Raw genomic sequence first — 16,200 nt, 5'->3', positions numbered from 1 at the left:
TAATTTGTAAAGATCCTTTAAATTCCAAAGGTATTTATGCTAACTCTAAGCTTTTTTTCTTGATTCTATTTAATTTTGTATACTCGCAAGAAATACATTTCAACAGCTTTTAAAAAAAAACTAAAACTTCTCAATTTTCTTTAATGAAGAATGGACAGACAATGTGAAAAATTCTAGTTTTAACATTTAGCTTCTTTTTTTATGATTGTTCTCTTTGACCATTATTAACTGATACTGAACAATTCTGAGATATTTCTTGCTATTTTACTATGAAGTAGGGTTAAAATGAAAATAGAGTGGGGTCACGTTGAAAATAGTAATGGAAAGAGAAAAGGTACAAGTGAGACCTCCATCTCCATAAAAAAGCAGAAATTCAGTAAACCTGATTAAAGGAAAAAGAAAAATAGTATTCTGTGCTTCCAGTGAAAACAACTAGACTAAAACTGCCATGCGATTGTTCAGCATTGTCCTGGGGTTCCGGTAATAACTATCATCCACCTCGTCCACTGGTAGCAGAGAGTTCTAAATATTTCCACAACTGTCCCCAGGTGCATTATGATTCATACCCAAATTGGATCCTATTGCTATGTAAATAGTATAATCTGAAGTTGAAGGAGAGTAAATTAACTATAAACCCTATGTGTCTTCTGATTGCTCAGAACTCCCTATAGTTTAATGAACAGAGAAGTTTTATATTAATTCCAAAGTGCCAATTATCCACAAGGACAATTTCAGTTAGTAAATAACAGACTTAATACTGATGGTGTCTTTACTTCTATTTTTCCCCCAAACATTTTTTAGCAGTGAAATATGTTTAAAAAGAAAGAATGGTAATATATTAAACAAATAAAAGCAAATGGACATGATTCCACAGATTAAATTTTATTTTATATTATTTTATGTTTATTTTTGAGAGAGAGGGAGAGAAAGCATGAGCGGTGGAGGGGCAGAGAGAGAGGGAGACACAGGATCCGAAGCAGGCTCCAGGCTCTGAGCTGTCAACACAAAGCCCTACACGCGGCTTGAACCCACAAACCTTGAGATCATGACCTGAGCGGAAGTCCGATGCTTAACTGACTGAGCCACCCAGGCGCCCCTCCACTGATTAAATTTTAGTTGTTTGCCTGAAAATATATTACTGATTAATGAATCTGGGAACTTCTGAGAAAAAGCAGAACTCAGAAAACACTGCTCTTTATATATACATACATATATATGTGTGTGTGTGTGTGTGTGTGTGTGTGTTTAAAAAGACTTCAATTCTACTCTCTTTCTGTCTCTCTCTTCTGCACCATTCCTCTTGACTTAAATTTATACACCTAAGCTAGAAAGATGAAAAGAAAAATTCATGTGTAACAAAATAGATATGTCATCAAAACATCTAAGGTCCAGGTTTCAGTTTAGTCATTCACACTTTGCAGGACCCTTGGACTCTTCAAGATTTGGATTACTAATGATAACAAACTCAGGTTATGCTCATTCTAGACATGCATACTTGCCCAGTTTTTCAGATGGAGAAGTTCTAGAAATGGCTTGTGTTTGGCTAAGATCTGGAACCAGGGTGATCCTGCTGCACCCCATGCAGTGCCCACTGGCCGAGAGTTCTGACTCTGTGCATCCCTGTGCACTGACAGATCTTTGGGACTGTTGCTTCTCAGACAGCTCCTTGGAGAAGTCAGGTAACACAACCAGGGAGTGTGAAAGATTTAGCTTGGACTAATGAGAGACAGGGGATAGGAGGAAGTCAGAAGTCAGTGCACAAATTCTCCTCTCTTTTCTCCAAAGCCCCTGGATTACTCTCCATGAGTACATGTTAGGAGGACTTCTTTGACATTGAGAAACCAAACGCATTCATGACGATGTAACCGGCTCAGTAAGATTGCCCTCATATTCACTTTTTCTGTCTCATTCTTCCTTTTCCCCCACCCTTCCATCCTGGAATCGCTCTACCTTCAAATATTATTAAATAAGCTAACTTTGAAGGATATGCTTTCTCAGCCATCCAGAGGAAGGCATTCCTAAAAGCAATTCATCTAGGAGATCAAAATGATAACCTAATTACTAAACAGTTGTCAAGATCAAAGAGATTAATTAAATGAATAAAAGCATGAGTGGATGGACAGATTTATTCATTTACTCAGCAAATATTTATTGAATGCTTACTTTGTACCAAGCATTGCGATGGCAAATGGAGATTCAGCAGAAAACAAACTGAAAATATGTTCTGCCTTCATGGAGCTCACATTCTAGTGACAGAGCTGTTGTGTGTGCCCTAGTTTCTCTGCCCATGTGGAGACAGTTTTGCCTTTGCCTTCTCAAGCTTCTCTCTCTTACCCATATTCTATCCTATCTTTTCCATACAGTCCTAGACATCATGGTAAGGATTGCTTGCACCAAGAGAAGGATATAAAAAAGGTAAAGCTGGAAAGGTGGAAGGAAAATGTGAATGGCAGTGAACTGGTGTTTTTATTTTTATTTTTCAAATGTTTATTTACTTTGAGAGAGAGAGACTGGGGGAGGGGCAGAGAGAGAGAGAGAGAAGGAGAGAGATACAGAGAGAGAGAATCCCAAACAGGCTCTGTGCTGTCAATACACAGCCCAATGCAGGGCTTGATCCCACAAACCATGAGATCATGACCTGAGCCAAAATCAAGAGTTGGACGCTCAACAGACCGGGCTACCCAGGTGCTCCTGAACTGGTGATTTTGATGGGCTTTAAGCAAAGAGAGTGTGGGGGAAGAGAGGGGGGTCTGCTGAGCTCCTGAGTGTGGCTGTACAACTATAAGAGAATTGGGGTGCAGAGGAAAGGGGATGTTTGCAAGCATTCCTATTATTCATTTATTGGACTCCCATTAGTGAACATCAGTAGACACAAGTTTGAAATCAGTGATGGTTTGTTTTTTTAATTACTTCTGAGTACTAAGATGTACTTCAGTGTGAGAGCATCCAGTTCTGGGCTATAGAATTTAAAAATGGATACATGGAAAATGTGCGGCATAGCTTTGAAAATGGGTCATTGGAGCTACATATATTGGTTGTCAATGATATTCTTTTCAGTCTTTCCAATTTTACCAAAATCTTATACTTCCTATTTGATTTTCACTCTTTCCTTACCTCTTGAGGAAACATACTTTCTTGATAAATTTTCATATATATGGAAAAGTAGAAGAGATAAAAGGGAAAAGGAATGTAGAGAAATGTTGGAAATGAAAAGAGAAGGGTGGAGTTAAGCTGTTCCAAAGAAAAAAGACACAGAACAGAGACTTTCCTTCTTCCTCAGCAGGAGTTCTCTTTTCTACAGCATGACTTTTTCACAAGGAGATGACATAATTTTCAGAATTTTGGCTTTCTTTTGTTTGCCACTTCCTATTCTTACTCCACTGGTTGTTCTGTCGAACAAGATCACTCAGGCCATAGGGAACACGTACACAGCAAAACTAGATCCATAGATTATGAGAATGACTTATATAAGATGGAAGCAAAGAGGAAGAGAGCAGAAGGGAAAGAGAAGACCATAAAAGCTACACGAACATTCTAAATTTACTTTAAGAGCTAAAAGCGGGCCATTTTATTTTAGGCCATCCATCCCCCCTCCCCAATGATATCTGTTTTGCATGAAGAGCAAGAAATCAAGAAAGGATGAGGGAACAAAAAGAATATTCTTCCCTGCCAGTGGCTGCACCACCTACGTAAGCAAAGTGATCGCATGGCTGGGACCACAAGTGTATGATTGCTTCAGGTGAGTGGTGAGGTGTAAACATTTGGAAGGCTTTTCCCTTTTACCTCCATCTGGTGAGGAAAATGTAAACAAGAACAAGCAAACAAAAAGAGCCCATGAGAATGTCAAATTACGTTAGTAGTCACAGTGTATCCATGTGCCAAATCCATAGAGAGTTGTCAACCTGAATGTAAGCGGGTTCTCAAAATTCATTCTCAATGTGAAATACGAGTTGGAAGTAATGTGTGATTTCTGGTGTAAGAAAATTAAGAGTGGATTTGTCTTATCCCTGTTCTTTACCTTGCTCACGTGGATGAGGTGTGGGAGATGCCTGTAAGGTGATTGAATTGCACAAAGAAAACTGCCAGTGTCCCAATTCCTACTTCTGGTATATGCCTGGAAAAAGACCACAAAGTCAAGTCCATAAAAGTCACATTTAGTTCTTTGGAAAAAATCACCTCCTCTGATTTCAAACTAGGGCTAGGGTTAGGGTTGGGCTTGGGCTTGGAATTGGGGATGGAGTTAGGATTAAGGGTAGAGTGAGATTTTTAATCTTACAAGATGACTGAGGAATAAGTATATCATGTTCCTTTTCAGCAGAAATCAATAAGGATTGTAAATTTTATCATTTCCCAGCACCAATAGCAGGTCGTTATCCCTCCCTGTCTCAAGCTATTTCTCTTGAGGAAAACATTAGTGTGAATATTGGAGCCTTAGATATGACGTTTATAAGATGCTCAGAATATATTATATGAATACGTTGCTAAATAGTGAATAAAGCACAGCTTCCCACATTTGCAGGAAGCATAGCTCTGAAGCCAGCCTCTTTATCCCAGTATTCCCACCTTAGCTAGTCTCCAGGCAAAGCAGTGACTCCAGAGGAAGGGAGCCCCTGGGACTGTGTCCAGGAGAAAGCAGCAAGATCACAATACTTTCCTAGTGATCTGTAAATTGAGCACTTTCAGATTTCATTTAATAGAGCTTGCCTGCCCAGAAACACTGAAAGTCAATTATGTTATAAAACTAATGTTCAGAACTGTTGAGAATTAGACATAAAGAACATCTAAAAATGCAATTGCTCAAGCTGCTCCTGGGTCTTAATACAAGATTGTTTACTTTTTAGTGGCTATGATAATACAATTAATTTTTGTTCTTTTTAATTACAATTAAAAATCTTACACTAATGCAAGGCAGATGGTTCTAGATTTATATACACAAGGCAAAAATCAGTCAAGATAATTTCCTTTTTAATGATGCATATTTTAACCATGATTACAATATGTATTTGCAACATGATTAAGAAATATTTTGCTTAGTTTCATAAGGAAAATATTGCCTCAATGCCAATATTAAGTGGACCAAAATTCAGAGTGTGTGGCTTTCATTACTGAGCAATAATGTGCTATATTACCTACCAGGGACATAATCCGTGGAGTTTTAAAGGAGTTGAGAACAATACCACAGTAACATGATAATGAAAGTTGTAACTTATTGATATAGTAAATAATTCTCTTACCATGGCTCAACTTCCACAGAGAAACTTTAAAGAAGGAAAAAAGTGTTTTCTTCTTACCCTGTTTTCTCGTTCTCATTTTTGTGTCTTTAGTTTTCTACCCGGGTTCTGACATGTTTAGGGAAGTTTTTTGCTGGGGTACAAGGAGAGAAGGATAGGATGCCACATTCTCTGCCTCTGATGGGAGCTCCGCTGAATGTAGTTCTCCTCCCACATTTCTGACATAATTAGGGGCACAGAAACCTCTTCAAGTGTTCTTTCAAGAACCAAATGACAGAACAGAACCTACGAAATTTCTTTCTAAGCCTCAGAATGAAGCACAGAATAATGGAATTCACAGCTAAACCAATAACCAAGATTTTTCATCTAGAAAATAAACATGTTTGGCTCTGGGAATGGAAAGGCAAGGGTTGGCTGTGGAAGAAAACATGATCAATAAAAATGATTTTTTTTTTCAACTTGAAATATGTAGCTAAGCTGGGGAATGAGGAAACAAAGTTAAATCAAATTGTCACTCAACTTTTTTTTTGGTAAGCTATTTATAATACTGAACAAGAAGCTCTGAAATAGAACCTAATTTCAAGATAGTAATGAGCAGGAAATGTCAGGAATGGAAGGAAGAAGAAGAAAAAGGATACAAGGAGACTTCTTACTCAAAGTATGATTTCAAATGGAAATTCTAAAACATATAAATGAAAAAAGGCTGTGATAGCAAAAAAAAAAAAGAGAGAGATTTATGTATAGGATATATTTTTGTCTGGCTGAAATTAAAATATGAGAGATGTCTGAAAAATTAAATGTACTTTAGATTCTAGAAGAGACAAATTAAAAAATGACAATAATAAAAAAGAATGATAATATTATTAACATTTATATCAAAAACATTATGTGCCAGACATATTCTATGAGTTTTATGTGTAACAGCTTAATAATTTTTACAACAACCCTAAGAAAAAAATTCCCATTTTGCAAATGGAGAAACTGAGATGTGGGAAGTTTAAGTGATTTGCCCAATCTAACACAGTAAGTGGTGGGGCTCAACTTTTTTTTTTTAATTTTTTAAAATGTTTATCTGCTCCTGAGAGAGAGAGAGACAGCATGAACAGGGGGTGGGCAGAGGCAGAGAGACATACAGAATCTGCAGCAGGCTCCAGGCTCTGAGCTGTCAGCACAGAGCCTGATGCAGGGCTTGAACCCACGAACCGTGAGATCATGACCTGAGCCAAAGTTGGACACCCAACCGACTGAGCCACCCAGGTGTGGTGGGGCTCAACTTTGATCCCATGTAATCTGACTCCAGAAACTGGGTTCTTCACCACTGTATGCCAGAAATTTAAAAATAAAAAAATAAATACAGAAAGAAAAGAGCGAACTGAACTGGAATAAGTATTAGTAAATATAAAAATAATCAAAGAGAAATGTTGGCAATGAAAAATTAAGTCAATGAAATAAAGAGGCATGAACAAGATAAACTTCAGTTTTCATGAAAAAAGAAAGAATAATTTGGGAAAAAGAATTGGAGGAACTGATTAGAATGCATCCAGATAAACAGTGAGATAAAATGTCTATTATTTTCAAACAGTTAAAAGAGATTTAGAAACTCTAAGATTCAAAGGAATTAGAGAAGAAGAACAGAGAAAACAGTGGTGAAGAAAAAACTGAAGAGATAGATCATGAGAAATTTCTACAAATTAAAAAAGCATGAGTTCAAAATTAAAAGTTCACTTCAACTATAAATTCTCATCATTTATTATCTCCTATGTATGTGTCTCTACAAATAGAGACAGTTTAATTTTTTCCTTTCCAACACATATGCCATTTATTTCCTTTTCTTACCTTATTGCACTGGCAAGAATATCTTGCACTATGCTGAATAAGCCTGGTGAGAGTAAACATGTGACATTTTCCCAATCGTAGGGAGAAAGCATTCAGTCCTTTTCCATTATGTATTATGTTATCTATAGGCTTTTTGTAGATGCTATTTATCAAGTTGAGGAAGTTCTTCTTTATTTTTATTCCTTCAAAAGTTTTTTTTTTATCATGAGTGTGTTAAATTTGTCAAATATTTTCTTGTGTGTGTGTGTTAACTGATACAATCATGTACTTTTTACAATATGGTGGATTACATTGATTGATTTCTGAATGTTGCATCTTTTCTATGAACCCTATCAGGTAATTACGTATAATTTTTAATATATTTTCCAAATTCTATTTGCTAATATATTTAAGGATTTTTACATTTATATTTATGAGGAATATTAGTTTGCAGTTTTATTTGTTGTACTGTTTTTTGTCTGGTTTTGGTGTCAGCTTCATAAAATGAAATGAGTTCTATCCTCATATTTTCTGGAAGATATTTTGTAGAACTGGTATTAATTCTTTACATGTGGTAGAATTTTCTACTGAAATCATTTGGATCTGAAAATTTCATTTTGGGGAGAGTCTTTTAAAATTATAAATTGAGGATGCCTGGGTGTCTCAGTAGGTTAGGTGTCTGACTGTATTCCAGCTCGGTCATGTTCTCATGGTTTGTGGGATAGAGCCCTGCATCAGGCTCTGTGCTGGAGTCTGCTTTGGATTCTCTCACTCATTTCTCTGTCCCTCCCTCCCACCCCCTCTCTTTCAAAATAAATAAGTAAACATAAAAAAATAAAATTAAAAATTGAATTATCTCAATAATTATTGACTCAGTAGTTATTGCATATTGAAATTATTTTACATACAGTGAGTATAGTAATTTTGTTTCTAAAGAATTGATCCATTTAAAAAAAGCTTTTTTAGTGTTTACTTATTTTTGAGAGAGAGAGAGAGACAGAGCACGAGAAGGGGAGGGGCAGAGAGAGGGAGAGACAGAATCTGAAGCAGGTTCCAGGCTCTGAGCTGTCAGCACAGGCCCCAACGCAGAGCTCAAACTCATGAACTGTGAGATCATGACCTGAGCTGAAGTCGGACATTTAACCGACTGAAACACCCAGGAGCCCCCAAAGAAGTGATCCATTTTGTCTAAGTTGTAAAAATATGTGTATATAGTTGTTTGTAGAATTCCCTTATTATTATTTTCATGTCTGCAGGGTCTGTAGTGATTTTCTTTCATCCCTGGTATAGGGATTTGTGTCTTCTCTCTTTTCCTTAGTAGTTTTGCTAGGGGTTTTCTTCTTCTTTCTAGCCTCTTTGGTTAGAGAAAGTAGTCTTTGCCACGGCACTTTTGTCTGGGTTTTCTGGTTGTTTCCAGGCTGCTGGCTTCTTCAGCTCCCAGTATGGGATATATGAGGAGAAAACCAAAACCTGATGAACTCCCCATCATGTTATTCCTTTTTTACTTTATGGGAGCAATATGGGAGGAATAGGGAATAGGATGTCTACTTTATATTCCTGGAAAGGGAAATCCTCTTACACTTGTTTTAAAGAAGGAAACTTCGGGCTTTTTCTGTTTTTTGTCTTTCAGCAACAGATAATTAAAACACTCGCCAGCTTATTCTGTGAGGTTTATAAGCTTCATAGACAAGGACAATATGAAAATTGAAAAATCAAGCTCATCTTCTATTTGTCCATACCCATTCTCTCAACACCAAGGTGGCCAGGATCCTAGTGGTCCCTCAGCTCTGGCGTGAGCTGCATTCACCAGGCTTCCTTGGCCTGAGAAGACCAACCTCTAATAGTATCTCTGTGGTCTCCTTAATTCACAAGTACAGTGGGAAATGTCAAGACACTCACTGCTCCATTGCAATGCCCTAAGCTGAGTCACTTGGTGTCAGCCAGCTGTACTGTGTCTTGTTGCCCTTCGTGAATAAGAAGCCCGTAGAGACTTGGGAGGGGTTGATGTCTCAGGTGCTCAGTGTAGCCCAACAGGCTCAGGAATTGGTGGGCAGAGTGGCTGTGAGAACACGCTTCCACAGAGAGGACTTGAAGCTCTGTCTTTACATTTAAAAAAAAAAATTTAATTTTAGTAGAGTTAACATATAGTGTTATATTAGTTTTAGGTATACAATATAGTGATTCAACAATTCCATACATTACTCAGTGTTCATCATGATAAATGTAGTCTTAATCCCCTTAACCTATTTCATTCACCCCCCCCACCCCTCCCCTCTGGTAACTACTGGTTTCCTCTGTATAGTTGAGTCTGTTTTTTTGGTTTGTTTGTTTTTTGTTGTTGTTCATTTGTTTTGTTTCTTAAATTCTACAGATGAGTGAAATAATATGATATTTATCTCTCCGATTAACTTGGTTCATTTAACATTACACCCTCTATATCCATCCGTGTTGTTGCAAATGGCAAGATTTTATTCCTTTTTATGGCTGACTAATATTCCATTGTATATAAATACGACTTCTTTTTTATCCATTCATCAATTGATGGACACTTGGGCTGCTTTCATATTTTGGCTATTATAAATAGTGCTGCAGTAAACAAAGGGGTGCATATATCTTTTTAAATTAGTGTTTTCATTTTCCCTAGGTAAATATCCAGTAGTGGAATTACTGGGTCATAGGGTAGATCTGTTTTTAATGTTTTGAGGAAACTCCATACTGTTTTCCACAGTGGCTACACCAGTTTGCATTCCCACTAACGGTGCAAGAGGATTAGTTTTTCTCTACATCCTCACCACCATTTGTTTCTTGAGTTTTTTATTTTAGCCACTCTGATAGGTGTGAGGTGATATCTTACGGTGGTTTGATTTCCCTGATGGTGAAAAGATGAAGGAGAAATGTCTATTCATGTCTTCTGTCCATTTTTTAATTGGATCATTTGTTGTTTTGGTGTTGAGTTATAGAAGTTTCCTACATATTTTGGATACTAAGTCTTTATTAGATATGCCATTTGTAAATATCTTCTTCCATTCCATAGGTTGTCTTTTAGTTTTGTTGGTTGTTTTGTTTTTGTTTTTGTTTTGCTGTGCAGAAGCTTTTTATTTTGATGTAGTCTCAATCGTTCATTTTTGCATTTGTTTCTCTTGCCTTAGGAGACATATCTAAAAGGATGTTGCTACAACCAATGTTAGAGAAATGTCTGCCTGTGCTCTCTTCTAAGATTTTTATGGTTTCAGGCCTCACATTTATGTCGTTAATCCAATTTGAGTTATTTTTGTGTATGGTGTTAGAAAATGGTCTGGTTTCATTCTCTGGCATGTAGCTGTCCAGTTCTCCCAACACCATTTGTTGAAGAGACTGTCTTTTTCCCATTGCATATACTTGCCTCTTTGTTGTAGACTAATTGACCATATTAATGAGGGTTTATTTCTGGACTCTCTATTCTGTTCTATTTTTGTGCCAGTACAATACTCTTTTGATTACTACAACTTTGTAGTATATCTTTAAATCTGAGGTTCTAATACCTCCAGGTTGGTTTTTCTTTCTCAAGATTGCTTTGGCTATGCTGGGTCTCATGTGGTTTCATACAAATTTCAGGATTATTTGTTCTAGTTCTGTGAAACATGCTGTTAGTATTTTGATAGGGCTTGTATTAAATCTGCAGATATCATTGGATAGTATGGACATGTTAACAATATTTGTTTTTCCAATCCCTGACCATGGAATATCTTTCCTTTTGTTTGTGTCATTTTCAGTGTCTTTCATCAGTGTTTTGTACTTTTAAGAGTATGGGTCTTTCACCCTTTGGTTAACTTGATTTCTCATAATTTTATTATTTTTTGATGCAATTGTAAATGGGATTGTTTTCTTAATTTCGCTCTCTGCTTCTTCATTATTAGCGTATAATGCAACAGATTCTCTATATTGATTTTGTATCCTGTGACATTACTGAATTCATTTATCAATTCCGTGCTTTGATTCTGATCCTTGGGCCTGATTCCTGTAATTTTTCCTTCCTGGAGGAGCTCTGGTCCATGAAACATGCAAAGATGTGTATATATAACTAGTTAGGGGACATTCTAGATAAAGCTGAATGAGCCAGGTGTGTGTCAGGTCAGGGGTCAGTTGTGTTGTTCTGAAGAATTTGTAGGGGCTGTTTTGAAGAAGTTTGGGGTAGTTTTTTTGGCGGAATCTTTAGGATTTTCTATATATGGTTTCATGTCCTCTGCAAATAGTGAGTTTTTCTTACCAATAGGGATGCATTTCATTTCTGGTCTGATTTCTGTGGCTAGGACTTTCAGTACTATGTTGAATAAAAGTGGTGAGAGTGGACATCCTTGTCTTATTCCTGATCTTAGGGAAAAACCTTTCCATTTTTCACCATTGAATATGATGTTAGCTGACTGTCTTTGCATGCTTTTGATGCTTCTGCCTTTTTGAGGCATCTGCACTAGCTGCAATGTGACCAGTCTAACAGGCCTTCTGCTGGTGACAGTTTCACCTTTATTTGGAACTACTTGATTTGAAAAAAAAGTTTGACTGAATTATAATTTTATTTGTATTTTCACAAACTCAAAGCATGGATTTCATTTGCTTCTCACTTCATGCTATTTTTCTTGTTCATCAGTTGAACTGCCTGACATGTGGCTCCATTACACATGTGCAATGCTGAGTGGGTCTGGTGAAAGAGAGGGATGATGATGAAGACGAAGAGAGAAGATGGGCTACCAAGGATGATAAGATCTTCTGGCACGAAATCTCATGATTCTAACAGAAGTCACCAGAGAGATTTGCACTGTGGCCTATTAAGTACATTTGCTCAAACAGCAAATGAAGTCCCCCTAACAAAGTTGCTATTTTGGCTGGGCTGGGTTAGGAGCCATCTGGAAAAGTTATACATATCAACCGTCAAATCCACATTCCTCTTTCATTTTACCTTTCACAAACTCTTCCTCTCTGACTTTCAGCTAACCAGGGAGAATGACATTTTCTGATTATCCAAAATTGCTTTTAAACGTGGTGGAACTAAAAGCACTTTTCAGGAATCCGAAAGGGAATTTTACAGAGATGTTTACTGACCTTTCAGATAATGAAGCTACCTGGGTGGGTAGAAGAATACAGACTGTCCTCAAGTTAAATAAAAAGAAATCCGTCTTGCAGCATGGTCTATTCAGCCCCATTTCTGACAAAAACGGAGGTCATATCCCTAGTAGAGCAACACTTAGTGAAAGATCTTACTGTATAATGGTTTGTATGATTTTTAAATACTGTGTTTCTTCTATTACATCATAGTCATCCTATAAAATCTCTGATTATGATAATCAATTCAGCATGGTGTGATACAGTATGCAGTAACAAAAATTCATCACCAGACTCATTCCTTGCAAAATTCTGACCCCTAATCAGTGTTCCAAGAAAAGTAATATATGTTAAGGGAAAATAAACACATTGAGAAATACCTTGTTTAAGTAAACCATGTGTGCATAGCTTACTTCAAAGTCAAATTCGATTCCAATATCCTGGAAATTTGTATGCAAATGTTACTCTTTCAATGTGTGGCTATGTGTTCTATACTATTTTAATGTTGTACTCTAATATTAATATTGTTTTAAAGAGAAATCTAGCATAACTGATAAAATTAAATAAATTTGATGTCATAAAAATAAAACTGAGGCTGAAATGAAACTGACCTTTTAAGGATTTAAGGCTGAAATCCTTTCAAAATTTGTCAGTTTGGTTGTTTACTTGTTTGTTTGTGGTAGGTCAGGGATTCTAATGCATCTAAAATTTAAGCTTTTCAAATAGATAGCAAAAGCATGGAGTCTTTCACTGGCATTTTTCCCAAAAAGTTATATTGTATCATATTATGAACAATAAAATTATCCCCTACGTGTAATGCTAAGGCAAAGGAAAGTCTCCAAATTTCTAAATAACTCCATGACTGCTACAGCATATGGATTTTTCCTGTAGTACTCTGATATCCCGTGGAGTGCTAACCCAGAATAGTTGTAAGTTTCACTCACTTGCACTAACAAAAAGCGAGGTTTATTCCTCCTTGTTTTCTCTGTCACTTCATTCAATATGCTGCTTGCATGGTACTAGCATGAAAGGACCCAGTCAGTATCTAAATTTCCAATAATTACAGGAGGATATTCAAACGTGGAGAGGGAGATCATATAGTAGAAAAGATAAAATAGAAAATGGAAGTGTTCAGCTGAACTCATAAAGGATTTCTTTATTTTGTCCCCTTTAATTTTCAGAAAACCAGATTAATGGTAGAGACAGCTTATTAGGGAATGAAACCTTCCATCAACTGGAAAGACAACCATGCATGAGAACTCTGACACAATCAGATGCTGTCTACATTCAATATTTCAATACTCAGGATGGTGTGGTGATGGAGGCATAAGCTATTCTTTCTCACTAATTGGTGACTGCTATTATTTTTTTAAAAAGGAAGATCAAATAAAGATACTCCTTCTATTATATGAGAGTCAAAATAAACTCTAACAAACTTGATTTTAGCAAATGTTTGCCCTTAGTTTATAAGCAAGAAATTGGCCACCCCAAAATTCAGACCAGCTATTAATAAATGTATTTGATTCTCCTAAGAGGAAATAATAAACCATTTCAAATGACCTAACTCTTCTCAGGTCTCAGAATACCTTTCAGAAATTATCTCTTCTGAGACCAATTCATGTTAATTTACTCTGATGTGTCTACGAAAATATGCATAACCCCTATGTAAAGATATGTTCACTGTGCATTTTCCTTAAGTGTTTCAACAGAGGCCACCTTCTAGATTTATTCTCCTGATACGCTAAAATTTTGAAATGAATATAGAAAATGGTAGACAATCTGTTCAGGTTTTGGTGTTGTGACCTCAGTGTTCAGGGAGCTTTCCAAGTTAAGGAAGAGTGTGCTGTTAATTATGTGAGAATTTTGCTCACTTTTAAATAAAGGTCAACATTATCCCAAAAGGCTGATGTAAAGAGAGGAAAACAGTACAGTAGCGTGTGGCAAATTAGATATATCGTTTTTAGTAATTCAATACTTTATGGAAAATCCCCAAGGTATCATTCTTTCATGCTTGACTGAGAATGTATTGTTTTCCCACAACAAATTCTTTTTTTTTTTTTCCAGGAATAGAATTTAGTGATTCATCACTTACATATAATACCCAGTGCTCATCCCAACAAATATCCTCCTTAATGTCCCTTGCCCATTTAGCCCATCCTACCACCCAAAACCCTTCCAGCAACCCTCAGTTTGCTCTCTGTGTTTAAGAATCTCTTATGCTTTGTTTCCCTCTCTGTTTTTATATTAATTTTGCTTCCTCTCCTTTATGTTCACCTGCTTTGTATCTTAAATTCCACATATGAGTGAAGTCATATGATATTTATCTTTCTCTGACTAATTTTGCTTAACATAATACACTCTAGTTCCTTCCATGTTATTGGAAATGGCAAGATTTCATTCTTTTTGAGCACCAAGTAATATTTCATCATATATATATATACCATATCTTCTTTATCCATTCATCAGTTGATGGGCATTTGGGCTCTTTCCATACTTTGGCTATTGTCGATAGCGCTGCTATAAACATTAGGGTGAAAGTGCCCCTTCGAAACAGCACTCCTGTGTCCTTTGGATAAATACCTAGAAGTGCAATTGCTGGGTTGTAGGGTAGTTCTATTTTTAATTTTTTAAGGAACTTCTATACTGTTTTCCAGAGTGCCTGCACCAGTTTGCATTCCCACCAGCAGTGCAAAAGGCTTCCTCTTTCTCCACATCCTCACCAACATCTGTTGTTGCCTGAGTTGTTCATTTTAGCCATTTTCACAGGTATGAGGGGGTATCTCATTGTGGTTTTGATTTATATTTCCCTTATGATGAGTGATGTTGAGCATTTTTTCATGTGTCTGTTAGCTATCTGGATGTCCTCTTTGGAAAAGTGTCTATGGATGTCTTTTGTCCATTTCTTCACTGGATTATTTGCTTTTTGGGTGTTGAATTTGATAAGTTCTTTACAGATTCTGGATAGTAACTCTTTATCTGATATTTCACTTGCAAATATCTTCTCCCATTCCATCAGTTCCCTTTTAGTTTTGCAGTTTGCTTCCTTCACTATGCAGAAGTTTCTTTATCTTGATAAGGTCCCGATAGTTCATTTTTGCTTTTGTTTCCCTTGCCTCTGGAGACATGTCAAGTAAGAAGTTGCTGTGGCCAAGGTCAAAGAGGTTTTTTCTTGCTTTCTCCTTGAGGGTTTTGATGGCTTCCTGCCTTACATTTAGGTCTTTCATCCATTTTGAGTTTATTTTTGTGTATGGTGTAAGAAAGTTGTCCAGGTTCATTCTTCTTCATGTCACTGTCAAGTTTGCTAAAGAGACTTTTTTTTCCCCCATTGGAAATTCTCTCCTGCTTTGTCAAAGATTAGTTAGCCATAGTTTGTGGGTCCATTTCTGGGTTCTCTGTTCTATTCCATTGATCTCTGTGTCTGTTTTTGTGCCAGTACCATACTGTTTTGATGATTACAGCTTTGTAATACAGCTTGAAGTCCGGAATTGTGAAAACCAAAGCTGGAGGCATCACAATCCCACAAAAAAATTCTAACTACCCCAGAGATCCTGAAGAGGTTAAGAATCTACCACCTGGAAAGAGAGAACTTTGCTTATGAAATGCCTTAGCAACACCAGGATGTCTGTGGGAAGGTGGTGCTGATGTGCCCAAGATATATCTTGCAATACCAGTATTGCAATACTTGGTATCAGGAAACAGTAGGTTGTAAAACCCAAGATTGGTTCTCTGCCTCACACATCCTACCTAATATCAACTGATAATATACGGCCACAAAAGAGACAATTAATGCAAAGAATTAAGGTATAGATCCAGGTTTTGTGGATATAGAAGATTATAAACTCTGGGGAAACTTCTTTAAGAAAAAGAATCTAGGGTCACCTGGGTGGCTCAGTCAGTAAAGCATCCAACTTCGGCTCAGGTCATGATCTCGCAGTCTGTGAGTTCGAGCCCCAGGTTGGGCTCTGTGCTGACAGCTCAGAGCCTGGAGCTTGCTTCAGATTCTGTGTCACCCCTCTATCTCTCTGTGTCTCCCTGACTCATGCTCTGTGTCACTCTCTGTCTCTCAAAAATAAATAAA

This window comes from Panthera pardus, unplaced genomic scaffold (assembly GCF_024362965.1).
Source record: "Panthera pardus isolate Hobbes unplaced genomic scaffold, ASM2436296v1 HiC_scaffold_10, whole genome shotgun sequence".
Classification (NCBI taxonomy): domain Eukaryota; kingdom Metazoa; phylum Chordata; class Mammalia; order Carnivora; family Felidae; genus Panthera; species Panthera pardus.
Note: the sequence above shows the minus strand (reverse complement) of the source record.